The sequence below is a fragment of the Lampetra fluviatilis genome, chromosome 3 (assembly GCF_964198595.1).
Source record: "Lampetra fluviatilis chromosome 3, kcLamFluv1.1, whole genome shotgun sequence".
NCBI classification, from domain to species: domain Eukaryota; kingdom Metazoa; phylum Chordata; class Hyperoartia; order Petromyzontiformes; family Petromyzontidae; genus Lampetra; species Lampetra fluviatilis.
In genome coordinates, this window is record NC_136277.1 from 9,425,338 (window position 1) to 9,438,056 (window position 12,719).

A 12,719-nucleotide genomic window follows, 5' to 3' on the forward strand; every position below is an offset into this window, starting at 1 on the left:
AATTGTGTTGCTATGTTTAGTGACTTTTGAGTTTTCCGAAGTGATGAAAAAGTATCAGGTTGACTAACTATGGTCTAGTGACTTTTTAAAATGCGAACAACAGCAATAAAGATAACGTGCTGGTAAAGAACGATGTTGACTGCTGGCTCAAAGCTGCCTGAGGAGCTATGCAGGTAGCCAACTTGACTGACATTAATGCAGAACTACAATATTTAATTTATATCTACGTCATCATTCATGTTCACATGTTACGAATAAAATACATTTTAAGAATATGAGTAATTTCATTCATTCAAATTACATATTTCTGGCAACATTTTTGGCAACTTTCAAATGTTAAAATAGCGATATCTGGTGACTTTTTTTAGGTTTATCTGGTGATTCCCTAACTTTGTAGATCTGACAAAACTGGGTAAATTTCCCCTCGTTTTTCAAGAAAAATAAAAGAGTATGCCTGCAATTGCTAGCATACACCTCTACACTTGAGGGAACTCCAGAGGGTATTTGGCCTACTCTTCCATGTGCTTAAAGAGGTGGGCCTAGTCACAGTTTACCCTACCACATGTTACTAGCTGATCAACTTAATTGTTGTATAACCATTAATGATGCTGGGTGGACAGAGGCTGCACTACTTCCACTGCTGTGCCATGATATCAAATTGAACCATTGTTCTCTGGATTGCAAGTCCAGTATGCTAATCATTACACAATGTTTGAGTCATACAAGCCAGGATAATGTCTGATACCTTACCCTATGCCACATTTGTGCCATGATGTATTTTTATTGAGTACCAAGGAATTACTCGAACCTGCACTGCATGAAAAATCTACGGTGGCTGCACAAGTGGGTCCTCATCTACAAACCAGTGGTCCACAAATTTAAACATCAAGCAACAATATTTATGTTTAATGCCACCACACTTGAACATAACCACTGTCAGCTTCGCAGGTGAGCAGTTGAATGATTATGAGTTGAATGATGACAGGACAATGGTTATGTTCTTGTTCAATTCAGAGCTCACAATAGTAAGGTTACTTTAATCAGACTTGGATTGATTGTTTTTTATTTTATCATTAATAGTGTGAGTTGTTTGAGGTAATGGCTATGCTGGTATATGGATATAGTAAGTGTAATGATTTTACGTAAGTATGTTTACAGAGACATTACTCCAGGAGACGAGAAACTGGGACCAATCCTGAAATTAATATTAAAACTGTATAGTCGATGTATTAAAGTTCTAAAATACGTATATTTATTGAAGCAAAGGATTATATTGCATATCACTTACATTGATTGCAATCATTTAAATTTGAATTGACTTCCTGCAACTGGGCATTACAATATTTAGCTATGGACCTTGGCCTAATGACAATTGCCATGATTTGCAAAAAAGTCCGTACATTAAGACGTCTATGGGTCGTAATCTTGTCTTAGCTACGATTAGTTGCGTATGCGTAACCCTAATTTATAGGGGTGTGGCGATAGAGTGGTACTGAATTTGGCAGCTAAAGTGGGAGGAGAGACTGAGTTGGGCCAGTAAAATTCAAAGTGCTGCAAGAGAGATGTGAAGAAAAGGAAAAGCTCCATCTTGGCTAAACTTTCCCCCAAACAGACACGGGGACCAGCAGGGAATGGCAGGAAAGCATCCGATTTGATACACTGGCCATCTTTATCAAGGAAATGATCAGGGTTAAACTTATGTGGTGTTTTCCAGTGGATGTCATCGTAAAAAGCAGACATGAGGTTTACCATTACATGGGTTCCCTTTGGAAACAAGTATTCGTTGAACTGCACATCTTTAGATGTAGGGTGCAAAATTCCAAATGGAAGAATGTTACCAAAGCGCTGTATCTCATGGATCACAGCATTCAAGTACGGCAGGCTGCGTCTGTCCTTCATACATGGCGGTCGCTCGGATCCCACAACTCTGTCAATCTCCTCATGACATCGGGCTTGAATGTCGGGGTTCATCATCATGAAGAGGAGGCCCCAGCGTAGTGTGTTGGAGGTAGTCTCCATGCCACCGATGAAAAGTTCCATCAATATCAGAATGACGGTCTGGTCAGTAAAGCTCCTGTTGGGATTGTCCTTCTCCTTATCAATCTGAGCTAGATATGAGTCAATCAGGTCCCTGGGGTTGTGTTGATCTCTTGTGGCACGGTGCTCAGATACTTTATCCTTGAGCAAGCATTGCAACTTTGTGTGAATATGGAATACTTTCTGCCATGGCCCAGGCAACTTTAGCAGAAATGGGAATGCATTACACAGTATTACCAGCGACTCTGCTTGTAACTGCACGAGATGCTCAAGCAGGTGTGTAAGCTTTTGGAACTGCTCATTGTTATAATCATATCGGATCCCGTTCAGGAGGGAGCAAATTATGTTGCCCACAGCATTGTTTAAATTACATTTAGGGTCAAACGCTGAGGTTTCCTGTTTGAAAGTCTCTATTAGGTACCTCGCTTCTATCAATATTTTGTCGACTATTGTTGCCTTTCCGAAGCAAAAATTGCGCAATGTTGACAAAGCAAATCGGCGCTGCTGCTTCCATGCGTCTCCATAGGGTGCTAATGCGATACCAATGTTGTGAGTGAGTTTAGTAAAAAGGGGAGTTATTTGTCGGTCAGCAAACTCGTGACCTCGATTCACCAGGACCTCTTTGACTGCCTGGTAGCCGCTCACCAACACAACAGGCGTACTCCCCATCATTATGGTACAGACTTCTCCATATTTTTTGGCCAATTCTTGCATGCCAATGTGGGGATTCTTGCAACTTAAGGCAGTGATGTTCCCCAGCAGCGGTAATGGTTTAGGACCAGGAGGGAAGCCCACTGGGCAGATTGTTGACCCCACCACTTGCAGGGCAGCCCGTACAGTTAGGAACACTATACAGATCAGGGCCAGGCTGATCAGCACTTGACTCATTATCAAGGATTTCCATTCTGGCGAAGTTGCGACATCATCAGCCAGCTGCCCCATCTTGTCGTTCTGTGTTGTAGAGCAGTCAGCAGAGTGAACGCACAGCTCAAGTAGTAGGGTGCACCAAAAGTTGTCTGCACACACAGACACATGCATAGCCTATTTATGAGGACACTACACTAAGCAGAATTAGGCAGCGGTTTACTCGCCTAATTCTACCAGAATATTCAGACAAGTAATAATGAGGGAATCCATTTATATAGATATCATAACTTTAATTGAGGTGACATTGTGAAATAAAGTGTGGCTTGGAAGCATATACTTTTTTTAAAGCAGTTGATATATTTAATCATAAGCTTCAGTAAAAATGCTATTCTGATACAAGCTAGTATGTTCAGTTTTTATAGTGAGTAATGCATATGTTAATCATTGGTCCACATATATTATTATTAAAATGTTAATACATGCATTTGTAATGGTTAACATTCAGGCAGACCTCGCTTAGCTCGATCCCATATAATTCTGATTCGTTATAGTGCTCTTGTCCTGGAGAAAAGTATTTTTTATAACAAAAAAATGAAATCAAAACATAAAGCGCTTAAGAGTGAGAAAATATACCTTTCCCCATTCTTCACTCAGACTCCCCCCCCCTCCCCACAAATCAAACTATTTGTGGTCACGATTATTTCTGTAAAAAAATATATATATATTTCTTCCAACGTTTTTACAGTTTGTTTAGCCAGATGAGAACTCACGAGACCAGTATAAAGTCTCAGGCTCCACCTAAAAGAATCCTCACCACAGAAATTTAACTGAGGGCATCACTAAGACCCTAATTGGAAGCGGAGCAGCTCCAACCTCGTCTTAGCATTATTATTATTAGCACTATTACCAATACCCCAATGAAGCCCTCATATTGCTTATATTAAAAAAATAAAAATGTCGGGAACGCATCTCCACATACACAATAATATAATTAACCCTTTAAGCGCTATTTCAATTTGCTCTCACTTCAGGAATGCCTCTTGAATGTTAAACAAGGTCTGCCTATATAATAAAAATCTCATTGGGTGTTCCTATGAGGTCATGACACTGATTTAAAGTAACTCAGAGATTCAGACATCTTAGATTGTTAGTCAGAATTTTTAGAGATTTTGTCCTGATGTTTAACGTAGTTTCAAATTCAATATTGTACCTGGTAAATATGGTTGTGATGGCTCTTCAGCCTACCAGTGGACTAAACAACAATATTTGGTGCATTAAATGTTTAACCAAGTAGCCGGCCTCTCCTGTCTACTACCATAACCATATTAAAGAAATAATACTGTCTTGAACGAATCTCCATATATACAATAGTATAATGTATAATGAATATACAATTGTATAATCAACCTCCAACGTCGGCAATGTGGTGTGTGGAGCGGGTTGCAGGGATTTTTGCAGCTGCATTAGCATCATTGCTACATAGGCACTTGTGGACCGCCCATGCTCCTGGTTCGGTTGATAGCTGCATTGGCATTGTTGCTGCGCGTTATTGCACCGCCCATATTTCCGGTTCTGTTGATGCACTTGGGCTATGCCCATCCCCAAACTCGTATAAACAGCTTGCCTTTAGAGGCTGACTCCTTTGCCTATGACGACCGCTTGTATTGCGATCGAAACGTCGTGATATGTTTATTCACTTAATTTTTTATTTTATTGTTATTTTTTCTGTCTACGTGACTTTACCGAAAAAACCATAGAACATAGAATATAATAAACCCTATTTCAATTAGCTCTCACTGCCTATACGGTCTGTATTATAAAATGTGCTACGGCTCAACAAAATATGTAAGCATTGTTAAACTCATAAACAAAAATAAATATTTACATTTGCATGTAATACTGTAATAAATAGTGTATAGTACATAAAACGTGAAATAACATGAAAAGAAAACAAACTCCGTTTTATTTTCACTTACCTTGAGTCGCGATCCTGGCTTGCTTGTCAGAAGGGGCTTAATAAGTCACTACTTGCACACACACACAACAACGACAACGACCACCCGTATAACCTTAACAGACTGTTTGCGCAAGTGCTGTTAGCCAGTACCTATGAAGGCCGACACGACACATGAGGGGGTGGATGGCCAACACCGCACCCTGCTGCCTTTGTCTCCCTAGTGGCGTTGTCTACACATTGCACCAGGTACTCATTTAAGGCTGACTCGACCTCAGGGAGGCCCAGGGGCCAGGACCGGTTCAGAAAATCGTCACTGGTGTTGGCCATGAGTGGGAATCGAACTCAGGTCGCTGGGGTCGCGCGCTAACCATTGCACTTCGATGATATTTTCTTTTTTAAACATATCTAATGAAAACCTGTTCGTAAGTGCGGATGTTCGTAAGTGGGGCATTCGTAAGTGAATTACTACTTGTATATGCAGTAATTAACCTCAAATTTAACAAAACAAAGTTATTAACTTTCATACATATCATTAAATGAATGTGACCAATAGGTCTCCACCAAAAATGGCAAATTACATAATAGATGCTCAAAAACACACCCTGTATCTAGATCGACCAGCCCACATGCCACACAACACTGCTCAATCCCCGAGTAGATGGAGTTGGAAAAAAATGTGAAATTCGAAATTCGTTATATTCAAAATGATAACAATCAAAAACGTACAATTTTTATCAACATCAGAAATTGTAAAAATAAATGTTTAACTCATCAGGAAAATGTATCCCACAAAAACCCTTGTCGCATCAGTGAGCTTGTGTACCGCTGTTCGCATTTAACCTCGATGGATAATAAGTGGCCAGTTCACTGTTGTGCGCCTCACTAACGTGACTTGACTGGACAATATCACCAAAACGAGTTGACCACCCACTGCGCAGCTGCATTACATTTGACTGAATTTTCATTCCCGATTGGGAAAACTGTTTTTGGGTAACTTCTGGCCTGCAAGAGGTCGACAAAAGGTTCTGAGAAAGTAATTTATTTCCCATATAAATCACTTTGAACATAGCTTCAATCATACATTTTCTTAAACATACACACAAATGTTTCCTTTTAGAATTACATGTAACTTGGATAGTTCTTACGTTTGAACATGGGCGATGCACGAGCATGACGAGGGGTAGAGTGATATTGACCAGTAGCTGCATTTGATAATTAGAAAATGTTTTACTAAGTTCGCCTACACACATACAATGTGTGAGAATTGGTACTGCCGCTTTGAAAGAGATGCCGAATGCGTCTGGAGAGGTCCGTAAAAATGTCATTGTGTTATACATGTTTGTGTGGGGTGACCATCGTATAGCACATTCTTTCCACTTGTTTTAACATAGCACCATTTCCACCACACGTGTGTTAGGTTGAGTCGACATGGAGGCTGTCTGGCACAATGTATTGACATGAGGTAAGTTGCACGTGGAAAAATGCATGGGTGCTACAATTGTGACGCAATACAATAACAGCAAATCTACAAGCAAATTGCAAATATGCGGAACATAAACACATGAACTGCTCATTGCGTACTAACATTCATCAGGATCTGTTCACAAAGTCACAATCTGCATGCATATTCCTGCGTCAAATTTCATCACTGCTCATGCATCTGATGTCTCCGCTCCTCGACAACACCTTTCACGTCTGCCAGATCCAGCAACTTCTGCGCACCACAGTCCCAATAATTTGAAGGCACGTCCTCAAACTGTGAACATGGAGTAACAGACCACCCATTTTTATCTCCAGCAGCAGTACTCATGGTACAGTCAAATATTGACATTCCTTACATTCAGAGTGTGTGTCTGCTACCGTGATGCGGCTGACTGGTATGTGTGTATGTTATTAGAATTCTGGTGAGTGGTGGTACAGTGGAAAGTGCATTTCACCATGAACTTGGCAAACAGACTTTGATTCCCAGGCACGTCTAAAATCAGCAGCAGATAATATCAGAACTCGGATTGGGCCTATTTAGCCTCAAATGAGCACACTGTAAAATGTGCAATCATCAGCACTCTAGAGACAAAGGCGGCCGAACGTGTTTCTGGCAACATCACCTCCTTGTGAGCCATGTTGGCCTTAATAGTAACTTGCTAATAGCGATTATTCATACGCCTATTTAAAACTAGCCCTCAGATAAACGTGTTTATTAAAATTTAATAAGGCTTCGTAGTCTTCAGTGCAGTCTCCAACCTTTATTAATTATATCTCTCCTGGCCTATATGTTTTTTTACAGCAGTGTTATTGACGAGTGTGTTTTTGCACATATTTCTATAGGTAATGATTGAGCATTCACATCAGCAGATATCCCAGGTATGTACATACAGTTGTCCGATTTTGGGTAACGTGCAAACTCAAACAAAAACTGCTTTTAGTATAAAAAAAATTATGATATAAATGGGAGGGAGGTGTATGGATAGAAGGGGATGGACGGCCACGTCCAAAGGGCTTGCGTTCTGCTGGCTATATTTATAAAAGTTTGTGTTGTTAAGCTTTGTTTGTAACCGTTTTATCACTAGCCCTTCCCTATTCACGACCACAGTAATTATTTTAAAAAATGTACTGTTAAATATACTCTGGTAAAAAAAATTGTCATAGAACAATAAAAAAATTGGCTTGTAAACCAAATGTTACATATATATTCAATGTCAATGTTGTTATGTCGATTCACCATTTAACAAGTCGTAGAATGTCAGATTTGTCAGCACATATAAAACTATGTGAATGTGTATATGTGAATGATTGCACAGTCTTATATTTAAATAATAAGGAAATGTGGGAGCATAGAGGTGAGGCATGGGAATTCGAAGCTGTTGAAAACACACTTCCCGCGAGATAACATGAGAGATTATTGGTGGTGAGTGTCTGTTCCCAATGAATATTAGCATCCATAGAGTCAGATGGGTTCTATCACTTTCTTACTTAATTCATGGCTAAAGTGTGCCCACAGGATAAAGTCAATGTATTGCAAATCATTAATGCCTGCGTCGGATGACACTTGTGTAGTTAGTCACTCAGAGACACTAATAGTAGGAGGCACTCTTTATTATAGCCTTCACAGGTACATGGAGTAACTAGACTATGGTCAGGGCAGCTAACAGGCTGCCTGACTAACAACGCCGAGGAGGTTAACACGGTGACGGAGACTCCAGTAGCACGACGGGTTCCAAACAACAGCCCCAAACCTTGCTCGGGATCCCCTTTCATCCACCCAACGTGGCCTCGCTCTGCCTTCCGCCACACCCCCCTTCTAGAACTTACTAGAAGTCCCGTGCTTTACCTCACGTGCCCCCTCTATCACCTTTGCCCCACATCCCTTTCTCCGGCTTACCACATAACCTGCTGGCAGACAGAGCTGCTACAACAGCAGATCCCCTTCTCTGCCAACAACCAGCGCTTCGCGCCATAGTGACCCATTCCATGTCACTACACTTGCACCAGAGCAGAAATGATTGGAAGGGATCGGTTATATGAGTTTAACAGTTACAGGAGGTTGATACACTTCTGGAATCCATGGGCTTGTTATCACCACATGGAATTTGCCAAATTTCACAAGCAAGACCATCCATCCAAATAATCTTGAGACTTAAATAGGCTTTCTGGTATTTAAAAACAATTGCTATTCTTGAATATTTTTGAAAGGGTAAAGTAATGAAAATTAAAATTATGTTTTTAAAACACGCATGCTTTCAGTGAAATAATTCAAATTACGGATATTTTCACGATTAAAATGCATTTATACAATTATAAATTAATATCCAAAATCAGAATGATTAAAACCCATACAAATCTGTTTTATAACGCAGTAGTTGGGTTCCTGAAGAACACTGCGTTATAGAAACATCGCGTTACAATAAATAATATAGGGTAAAGCACTGTCTGTGATAACATGTGAGATGCGTATGCAGACTGAGGTGCGTGGTTAGCATCTAGCAGGATCCAGCAGCATGTCGCCTTTCGTGATGCTGCACCAAGGTAGCCGTATAACCGCTTATTCCTTACTCGTGCGACGTTATGTTCACTCAATTGCGTTATATCCAATTCGCATCCGCGTTATAAAAAAAACGTGTCCTTCATACATTTGTAATGAGAGCGCCATGTGGGGCGTTACTTGTCATCCAGTTGTGGTTTATCTGGGGTAGGGATTACATCTAGAGCAAAGGTGAGGGAGCAGAGCCACCCGGGAAGCCTCTGGAACGTTCCCAAAGGTTCCATGAGGGGCGTGGCCAGAGGCGGTGTTTGGTTGCCGGGGAGCACATATAAGTGGGGGCCGGAGCAAAGTGCAAGGTCGGTTTTGAAGATAAAGAGGAGCTCCCCGTTGCTGCTGCCCGCCATCTCCATTGGCCATGTGGCGGATCGACCTCCAGCCGCTCAACCACTCCCTAGCGTGCCATCAGCCAGCGGCGTGTTAGCGAGCGGGTGAGCGCCACGTGGCATGGGGCAGCGATTCCACCTGGGCGGCGATTATTCTGTAGTGAGAGTGAGACAAGAGACAACCAAGCTGTACTGAAGATTTATTTATAACCGACTTCAAGTTCTTACCGTGTCGGAGCCACTTATTACAGTGCTGTCAAGATGTGCACTGTTTCTGATAGAATTCTACGCAAGACACAATGTCTAAACATCAGAAAAAGAAGAATCCACCTGCAGTGTCCTCCGACGACGACGAGACGGCGACTCAGCTCCTGCAGACCCTGGGTGCTGTGGCCCCGGTGATGGAGCCCACGACGGGTGCCGATATCGCACCTGTGGCGGACGGCGCAGCGGAGCCGGGTCAACAGCTTCGCCCTGACGAGCCGTGGCAGAGGGTGGAGACCCAGTTGGGCACGCTAACAACTGTGCTCCTCCGCCTTGTCACTCTCGTCACACCGATCGCCACTGGAGGTAGTCCGGTGGTGGACCGTACGGGGGTGGACATGCAGAGGGCCGGTGACGGTGCCTCGGAGAGGGTCCCCCTTTGGTGAGTACAGCCGCCATTTTGGGCGGGGTGGAGACGGCTGCCATTTCGCTGTTCCCGCCAAGTTTGCGTGTCACGGCCGCCATTTTGACCACCGCTGCGGAAAGCGGTACGTCGGCCGCTAGTTCGTCGCTGCCGCGCGAAGTTTCACCGTCCATCGCAACGCCCGCTGCGAAGGAGAGCGCCGACCCCACGTGCGCGAGTTCGTGGCAGCTGGCGGCGATTGGAGTGCCTTTCACTGGCGCTTCGAGGCCACCTACAAATCAGTCCGATGGTCGGAGGAAGAGGCGCTCATTGCCTTGCCCACCATGCTGGACGATGATGCATTGGCCGTGTTTCGCTCCATTCCCGCCGAAAAGAAGAAGACGCTTACACAAGCCTTTCATGAGATGGCGGAGGTCTACAAGCCGCCAGACAACAGAACAAGGAAATTTCAGCACCATAGGTGGGAGAGCTCAGAGTCGCCCCTTGCTTACAGAAGCGCCTTGATGGCCTTGGCAGTTTATGCATACCCCGATGTAACACAGGAACTGTTAGATCCGCTGGTGATGGAACGCATGTTGGTGTTGGCGAGGGAGATGGATGTTGCCCTTCCCACGTGCGGCCATGAAATAAAGACGTCCTTGTGGGCCGCACGTTGCCTCAACGCACGTGAAAATTTGAAGCGCTGGGCGCAGATGGCGGCGTGGACGGGGGCTCAGCTAAGGATCGTCAGCCCATCGGCTGGTCTCCATCGAAAGTGGTCATCATTCCCGAGGAGGCGCCGTCGACGGGCGACGTTGCAGCGGCTGTCCCTCGCTGGAATCGGCGCCCTAAAGATGGTCGAAGTCACTATAATATCTACCGACTGCGACACGACAACGATCTGCTCCACCAGCGGCCTCCCGTCATGTGCTACAGATGTGGCTGTGTGGGCCATTTCTCCCAGGAGTGCCGCGCTCATCTTGCGTCGCCGTCTGGATCGCCGACCAGGTCTCCTGCAGCCGACCGTCCGCCGTCACGTCCCTCCATACAGGCGAGTTGGCACACGTCAGGCACCCGGGCACGTTCGCCATCTCATTCATTTCATGTCCCCGGGATGGGTGCATCGCATTGGGATGATTAGTTAAGTTGTTTGCATTTGCGTACCATTGCAAAGGGTTGGCCGGTTTCGCAGACACAGTGGAAAAAATTGGCTCGACGGGTGGTTGCCGCGGTGGTAGGATCGTCGACGGTGGCAGCCACTGTTCAAGGAGTTGATGTCCGTGTTTTGGTTGATACGGGAGCGTCTGCCACAATCATTTGAGATGTTATTTTCCCGTTGTTGTCGATCCCTGCTTCGCGTGTTCAGCCGGTGTATGATGTGTGTATTGCTGCTAACAGGGGAAGTATGGGCATCATTGGCCAGGTTGACACGTGCATCGCCATTGGGGATATTCGCGCGTCAGGACCCATGCTGATTTCGTGTACATTGGCCATGCCATGTTTGCTAGGCATTGACTTTTTGTGGAGAATGCCACTTAAGATTATTGTGGATCAGGGATGTCTGGAATTGCCGTCGGGTCGTAAATTGCGCTTTTTGTCATCACCGCTTCCACGACCAACCTCCTCAGCTACGGTTCAGGCTTTGGTTGATGCCACTATTACGGTTCCATCGGGTTTCCCAAATGTTGGTTCCCCTCCGTTATCGCAAAAAAAATTGCTTGCGATGTCGGGGTGAATGGGATTCTATTGACGCCTTCGAATACTGCTAGGTGAGGGTTGACGTTGGTTTGTGCTCAAACCATTCTCAGAACGGGTCAGGCCCCGTTTTTTCAGGTTTTTAATGGGGGCCCTGGCAATGTTATTGTGCCTGTGGGTCCTGTTCTCGCTCATGCTACCACCGCATTTACCGATTGAGCGGAACACACACCTGCGCAGGCTGTCTGCACTGTCGGGAATAAATGTCTGGTGGATGATCGATGGATCGCCGAATTGTGCGGCGAGAATGCCTCTCTGTCTCCGGTTGCGTATGTTGTTGTCCAAATTTTCAAATGTGTTCAGCAAGGACGACTTCGACTTGGGTCGGACGTTCTTGTTGTCCCATCGCATTGAGACGGGTGATGCTAGCCCATTTGGTTGAACCCACATTGTATGGGGCCGTCAGAAAAAGAGAGCGAGCGGCGCGCCGTTGATGACATGTTGGCTGCTGATATTATTTTGCCATCCACTAGCCCATGGGGCGCCCCGGTAGTTTTGGTTAAAAAGAAGGATGGCAACCTCCGGTATTGCGTTGATTTTAGCCACCTTAATAAGGTCTCCGTGGCAGACACGTATCCTTTGCCGTGGATGGATGATTCTTTGGATGCTTTGTCCTCAGCGCGGTTCTTCTCTCTCCTGCATCTCTCTTCTGGTCTTTGGCAATTTCCCCTCGATGAGTCTTCGAGGCAGAAGACCGCGTTCCATACCCCGCAGGGTCTTTTTGAATGTCACTGTTTGCCAATGGGATTGAATGTCACTCCTGCAACGTTCCAGAGACTCATGGAACTTGTCCTGGCTGGCTCCAATGGGACACTTGTCTCATTTATCTGGACGACGTCATCGTGTTCAGTCGGTCGTTTGATGACCACCTTCTCCGACTGCGCGCTGTTTTTGAGCGCATGCATTCTGCTAATCTCAAATTTAAAACAAAAAAAGTCACTTTTTAAATCCTTTATATTAAGTTCGCTTGCTTGCTTGCTTGCGTGCTTGCTTGCTTGCGTGCTTGCTTGCTTATGACCGTGCAAATCTTTCGGTCGTTTTTTAACCCACTTCCCGTGATCCAATCGAGCTGACATTTTGCACACAGACTCGTTGTGCGTGACAATTTCTTTTCGTGAAACATTTTTTCCAAAA

General features: G+C 44.4%; 1 pseudogene; it reads right to left on the reverse strand.

The window, feature by feature from the left end:
* Positions 1–1,440: 1,440 nt before the first annotated feature.
* Positions 1,441–2,979, reverse strand: LOC144948250 (cytochrome P450 2F2 pseudogene; annotated as a pseudogene).
* Positions 2,980–12,719: the final 9,740 nt, after the last annotated feature.